Below are 7,119 nucleotides of genomic sequence, written 5' to 3' on the forward strand. Positions count from 1 at the left end.
GTGTGTCTATCATGAATAAATAAATCTTTTAAAAAAATAAAATTTGCAACATATTTTAAAATCCTATTAAAAGCAAACAATCAGTGAGGTGATGCTTCTTCAGAAAACTCTTCACCGGAAGAGAGGACCTGCTTCCGGCCCCGGGAGCGTGGTTCCCCGGATGCTGGCGCCGGAAGCTCGGGCTGCGGCTGCGCGGGAGAGCGCCATGCACGGGACCGCGAACCCGCTGCTGGACCGCGAGCTTCGAGAGGCGGCCGCGGGCCTCCTTCCACACCATTCGCTGGGACTTTAAGCCAGCATCTGCAGATCCTTCATGCGAAGGAGAGCTTCAGGTTGGCAAAGGAGATGAAGTCCCAGTTACACTGCCACACGTCCCTGGACCCACACCACCAATGACTGTTCAAGGGGAGCAAACGGCCTTCTCAGGAAGACGCGTGCTTATTATTAATCGTGGCCCTGGTGACTATGTGCTGGAAAAACTCGGCAGCAGCATCCAGGTCAAGAAAACAAGAGCCGAGGGGAGCAGTAAAATCCAAGCCCGAATGGAACAGCAGCCCACTCGTCCCCCGCAGCCATCACAGCCACCACCACCTCCACCGCCTATGCCATTCAGAGCTCCAGCAAAGCCTCCAGTTGGACCCAAAACTTACCCCCTTGAAAGATAAACCCTCACCTGAACCCCAGCCGGATGACGTCAAAGGAGAGCTGAGGGCCGAAGCTGGCATTTTGAACGGATGAGCGGCAGCAGTGGGAGCGGTTCCTCAGACCCGAGAGCTCATCAGGAAGCGATGACGACAGCTCGAGCAGCGCGGGTGAGGACAATGGCCCAGCGCCCCCTCCGCCGCCTGCACCCGCACACCAGCAGCCCTGCAACAGCAGGCCGGCCGTGGCCAACGGAACCAGCCGGCCGCAAGGAAGCAACCAGCTCATGAACACGCTCAGAAATGACTTGCAGTTGAGTGGGTCTGGCAGTGACAGTGAGGACTAGAGTCGGATCTTTCCAAATCAGCTCCTCGTGCACAGATGTGCTGCTGGACCAGGCTGCACTCGCATGAAGCCCCTTGCTGAGAGGGATGCTCTATGGATCAATGACTGTAGTAGGAGTTTGAAGCTCTGGAGGTCTCAGATATTCAAGTCTATAACTTAGTGGTGATGGGTGATTTTCTCGTGTAATTTTTGAACAATCTCATGTTGCAAAGTAAAACTATGGAAGAACTAAACAGAATTCTATTTCTATTTGGTTAACACTGTTCCTGAAAAACAGACCAATGTACCCCGGTCTAGGTTACTCAAAGGCCGTTATCTTTAGCAGACCAGTGATTCAGTTTTGAACCTCAGCAGCCACAGTTTGCCCCAGTGGTCTGCAGCAGTGAAATGAAACCTGGTCTTTGAGGGGTAGGAGAGGGAGGGAAACCTCAAACTGCAGCACAGAAGTATGTTAAAACCATTTTAAACTGTTGAGACAAAGTGGTAAGGAAGTTTTGTCTGACTCAGTCTGATAAGCCTGTGTGGAAATGGACTTCAGGAGGGAGTCTTAGAGTGTCCTCCTGAGGGTACCCTAGAGCTCTGCTAGCTCAAGCCCCTCATTTACAAATAAGGAAAAAGAAGCCCAGGGCTGGCTTATGGTTGGTCTCCTACCCCCAGTCCAAGCTTTTCCTGCTGCTCCCTCCTTTGAATCTCAGTGGTTGGAACCAGAGATTCTCATGCAAGACATTGATAGTTGTACATCAGAGCTTTTATTCGATTCCAAAAGACAAAAGTGTTGGGTACTTCTGGCTCAAATTCTGATCCAAAAAGTCCCTAAAGTACATGAGTCTGGGTGAGCAGATTAAACCAGCAGCCACTGTGTTAACACCTGAGATTCAGTCAGATTGGGGCTTTTAGTTCCATGTAGATCCATGCTACATGTGCTTCACTCAGTGCATTTTAGTAGGGGTAGGTAGGAGTGGAAGAGCGGTATAGTGAAGGAATCTTTCTGAACAAAAGAATCAGCAGCAGGTTTTCAAAAACCAGAATCCAGATAGGAAGCAGTTCTGCAATATGAAATGAGCACATTCTTGGAGAAGGCATTTCTGTTCATGCTTTTGTACCACTGTTTGTGCCTGACTCCCAGAACAATTTGTATTTTTGATATACAACTAGAAGAAAGTCACAAGATTGCCTTTTTGCAGTGTGCAGTTTCCAAATGAATGTTACAGGAAACTAGTCACTAGGAAATGTTCCACATTGAGTAAATGTGTGACAAATTGTCCCGTGATTAGTATGGAGTAGCCCATTTCTGTAATTTGAATGAATACAATTTGAATGTCCTGAGAAATTTCCATTTACTTTGGTTCAGTGGGCATCAAGAACGTTTAAAATGATTTTCCTTCCTTGGGTTCCTGCACTCAAAGATGGCCTCTGCTTCCCCAGCTAGCAGATGGAAGCCACCTGGACCTGGAAAGGAATTAGAGGATTCATGGTGGGGGCTTTGGTGAGAGTTGCACCTTACAGAATCACCGGTTTGATGCACACAGTGGCTCCAGTGAGCTGGAGATGCGGGCCTAGCGCCATTATCCAGTGGCACACTCACCCCCCCACCAACTATAGGTAATAGGGACACACTAGAACTCTGTGGTGGGTTCTCAGCCCATCCTGAGGTTTCCGTGGATTTAATGTTAGGTAGGAATTTATAATGAATTGGTAATTGTTTTATAATTCCTTGGTAATGACAGCTCAGGGAAGGTGAAGATCTTGACTGGGAGACTTGACTTGTTACTGGATGTGGGAATTGTTTCACTGATCTTAACTTGCTCAAGCTGGGGCAGGTTCCAGGAACTTGAACTAAAAAAAAATCTATTTAAACCTCTCTTTTTTTTCTCTCTCTCCTAAAGTCTTGATTTATACAGACAGAGCTGTGGTTTTTGGCATGTTGGGTCAAGAAGTTTGTTTCTATAGGAAATGCTTGCATGTGGCACTGGGTTTGGTGCGTTGAGATCTGTGGGCTGCAGGCCTTTCCTCTGTCATCCATCCCATCTGACACTGCACGGTTGTCCTCTAGCCCGCTTCCAGTTTGTTCTCTGCACAAAGCCTTCACTGGTTCCCTCTCCCCACCCTCTACCTTTACCCACTAGAACAAGGAATCTTTTCCTTTCAGAAATCAAGAATTTGGCCTCATAGATTACTTCTCATGAGTAAGCTTGTGCCAGCCTCCTTCGACTTGTTCTTTGTGCCTCTGTGCCTTCTCAGTCTCTCTCTCCCTTCTCCCCCATCAGGCCTCAGGCCCGATGCTCTGTAGGTGCCAACTTCATGGACTCTGTCTATTTCAGCCCACTGGAGGGCTTTGCGTACGTACTGACCTTCCTCTTGCTTGCGCTCTGTTTGCTGTGAACTCCTTAAGAGCAGGGACTTGTCTGTCATTCTCATCGCTACTCCCTGGGGTGTCCACAGGAATAGACATTCAGATGCTTATAGCCTGGTGGGGAGGAGGCAGAGAAAACCAACCAGTGGAGTACAGAGGGTAGACCTGGAGAAAACATTCCAAGCATTTGGATACAGCTGAAAATGATCCGTGCTGATTTTCCTGCTTTTCAGTCTCTAACTGAATTGTTAAAATTGCCTTTTCTTCGTCCTCTATGACTACCATCCCGTGAGTCATTAGGTAAGGTATAAAGACTTAAATCCGAGGTACCCAAGAAGCCATGGCAAGCCACAGTAAAGATGTGATTTGGGGAAACTTAATACAAACTAGAGATTTGTGATGATGCCACTCATTAACTATTTTATTTCTATACCAGAATCATTTTTTTCTGTGTGTGGTATTAATACGTATGTGCTTCAGTGGTGAGAAAACTTGAAAATTCCAAAATCTTTGCTATCCTAATTGAAAGGCTGATTAAGTAGGGTGTGTGTGTGATGTGTTTATTACGTTATTTTTTTAAGATTTTTTTAATTTTTTTTATTTATTTATGATAGTCACACAGAGAGAGAGAGAGGCAGAGACACAGGCAGAGGGAGAAGCAGGCTCCATACACCGGGAGCCCGACATGGGATTCGATCCCGGGTCTCCAGGATCGCGCCCTGGGCCAAAGGCAGGCGCTAAACCTCTGTGCCACCCAGGGATCCCTATTACATTATTTTAAAAGATAATAGTCTGTTATGTGGATGTATATTAGGTACAGCCAAATTGGATGTTTCCATTTGTCAAGGAAGGTAGGATTTCTGAAACTTAGGCCTTAACCAGTAGGTTGGAAGACAAGACCAATTGAAGCGTTATGAAATGTGTGTTTTTGTCACTTCTGTCCTATCTGTCTTGGGTTCATTGTCTTATTCTTTAATGACTTTTAAAATCTTGTGCCTAAAAGTTTATTTTGCATAATTATGAAGTAGATGTGCATGTTTACATTTATGTAAAATATTCGCTGTGTAAAGTTTTTTGGTTTATTCTCTTAAAAATGACTATATTTAAAAGTTTCTTTTATTTATTTATTTATTTATGATAGTCACAGAGAGAGAGAGAGAGAGGCAGAGACATAGGCAGAGGGAGAAGCAGGCTCCATGCACCGGGAGCCCGACGTGGGATTCGATCCCGGGTCTCCAGGATCGCGCCCTGGGCCAAAGGCAGGCGCTAAAGCACTGCGCCACCCAGCGATCCCAAGATCACTATATTTAAGTAAAAAAAAAAAAAAAAAAAAGAAAAAAAAAGAAAAGAAAACTCTTCACCTGGTCAGTTTCAGAAGACAACTTTCTGAAATAAGAAATGACACCCAGAAATGGAGACAATTACAAATTAGCATATACAATTCTGTTTAGCTTCAGGCAAGATTAAAGCCTGAAATAATTTTTACATAAATTCTTCAAGCTCTTGAGTACAGCCTCCAGCCCATTGAACCTCTAGGCATTGTCAGAATGTAGTCACCCTACATTAAGTTAGACTCATAACATAGAGAACTACTAAAATTAGAATCTTTCCTTTGGAGATGCCATAATGACAGCTTAAGTGAATTTTGCTCCCTCTTGAGAAAATGCTAGGAACAAGGTACCATCTGGTAGGTGTATGTACACATGTCAGTGCATAACCATTCATCGTGTCCTTTTGAGGACAATAAAATGGCTGCAAAATCAAAAGTTCACATTTTGAACAGTGCATTTCACACAGCTGTTAACTCTACACCAAATGATATTCTTAATATTTTCTGGAATGAAAGACAATAGATTGCAGTATATATTTCACAATATTCTACTTAATCACAATGGTAAATCTGCATAAAAATTATTTGTCTTAAAGTATTAAATGGAGTATCAATATGGCCGGCCATGCCTATTCCCAAATATGTTTAATAAACATATTTTAAAGTAAGGTGATGAAGGGTAATACATGACTCTTAAGATTATTTTCTATAGAAAAAATTTAAAAATGATGATTTTTGCATAGAAATAATTTAGGTAGCATTTGACCACCCCTATTTCTCTGTATGTATGTATACATGTATGTGTGTGCATGTGCATACATACATATAGATATATATATCTCTTCATTAATGTAGCAATATCTGATGTGGGAAACAAAGGCAGAAGAAAAACATGAAATTTCCTTACTGTCTACAGCCTACTGACAAGTCCTTGAAAGAGGCAGAGTGATCTTCCTCTGGGAACTCATCTACCTCCATGTTAATACTTTGCTGAGGGCAAAAGGCGACTTTAGCTTAACATTGTCCTGACCCCTCCAGGATCCTGTGAGTCTACTTTAACATATAAAAATTCCTTTGGAAACTTCCTTTATCTCTACCCTCCAAGATAGGTGTTGGCAATTATCCCCCAAATATATGACTCACTGATACACCTCTGAATGGTCTCATGACTGAGTTTTTACTAAACAGCAATAGATGGCCTTTTCCTAACAATAGCTGGCCCCCTCAAGGTCCTGGAAACCATGTTTCCATACTACTGAAAGCCTTGTGCTTGCTATCCCTAACCTCCTTCCAACTTGAAAGTATAAAATGTGCCACTCTTCATGACCCCATTGCAGCTCTTTCTGCCCTGACCCTGCAGCACAGGTCCTGACCCTGTGCTGAATAAAATCACCTTTTTGCACCAAAGATATCTTAAGAATTCTTTCTTGGCCATAGGCTCTGGACCCCAACACTTCAAATCACATCAATATCCTAATAAAATAATAGCAAATAAAAACAAACAACTGAAAATGAGTAACAAGGAAGTTATGGGTATCACCAAAAGTGAAGGGAGTCAGTTAACTTTTGGAAATTAATGTAATCCACCAAATTAAGGGATTGGTCTAGAAAATTTCCTGATGTTAATAGATTCAGAAAGACAATTTGATAAAAAAGCATAAAAAGTACTGAATTTTAAGGAGCAAAGTAGGAAAGGCATGATAAAATTCATTTACATAATTCAGGATAGAGATTATCTCTAGGGATAGAAGGATGATTTAACTGAGGAAGGGCACAGATGACCTTCTAAGAAATATGATTTCAATATTATATTTCTTGATAGTGGTTTGGTGTACGTTAACTTCTAAATTAAATATGAATTATCTAATTACATATTCATTTTTGATACATTTTTATGTGATTAAAATATATTAAAAGAAAAAGAAAAATCAAAGTAGTAATATAGGTAACATTAAAAATAAAAAATATTATCAATATCTAGTCACTTATACAACTGTAGAAAACAGAGATAACCTAAATTGATATTAGAAATTCATGAGAATTCTTCTAATTTTACAGAGAAAAATTCAAACTTTTCACTTGGTTTGTGGTTTTGCAATATTTTGGTTTGTATCTTTTTCCTGAAAATTATTTTTAATTTTTAAAGCTTTATTTATTTGAGAGAAAGAGAAAGACCGACTGTGTGAGTGGGGGAGTGATAGAGAAAGAAGAAGAGAGAAACTCCTTGAGCAGATTTCCCATTGAGTGTGGAGCTTGGACTCAGAGCTCTACTCTAAGACCTTGAGATCATGACTGGAGCTGAAATTAAGAGTCAGCTGCTTAACTGACAGAGACACCCAGGCATCCCCCAAGATGAATTTTGAAGAAAAAGACAAGCTAAGAACAACATTGTAGTATCACTTAATCATAAACAAAATAAATATCAAATAGTCATCCAGAAGAATAGTTT

At 41.9% G+C, this 7,119-nt stretch overlaps 1 pseudogene; it reads left to right on the forward strand.

The window, feature by feature from the left end:
• The first annotated feature begins 205 nt into the window (after window positions 1-205).
• Window positions 206-1,028, forward strand: LOC112928621 (ELL-associated factor 1 pseudogene; annotated as a pseudogene).
• The last annotated feature ends 6,091 nt before the right edge of the window (window positions 1,029-7,119 follow it).

The sequence above is a fragment of the Vulpes vulpes genome, chromosome 4 (genome assembly GCF_048418805.1).
Source record: "Vulpes vulpes isolate BD-2025 chromosome 4, VulVul3, whole genome shotgun sequence".
NCBI lineage: Eukaryota > Metazoa > Chordata > Mammalia > Carnivora > Canidae > Vulpes > Vulpes vulpes.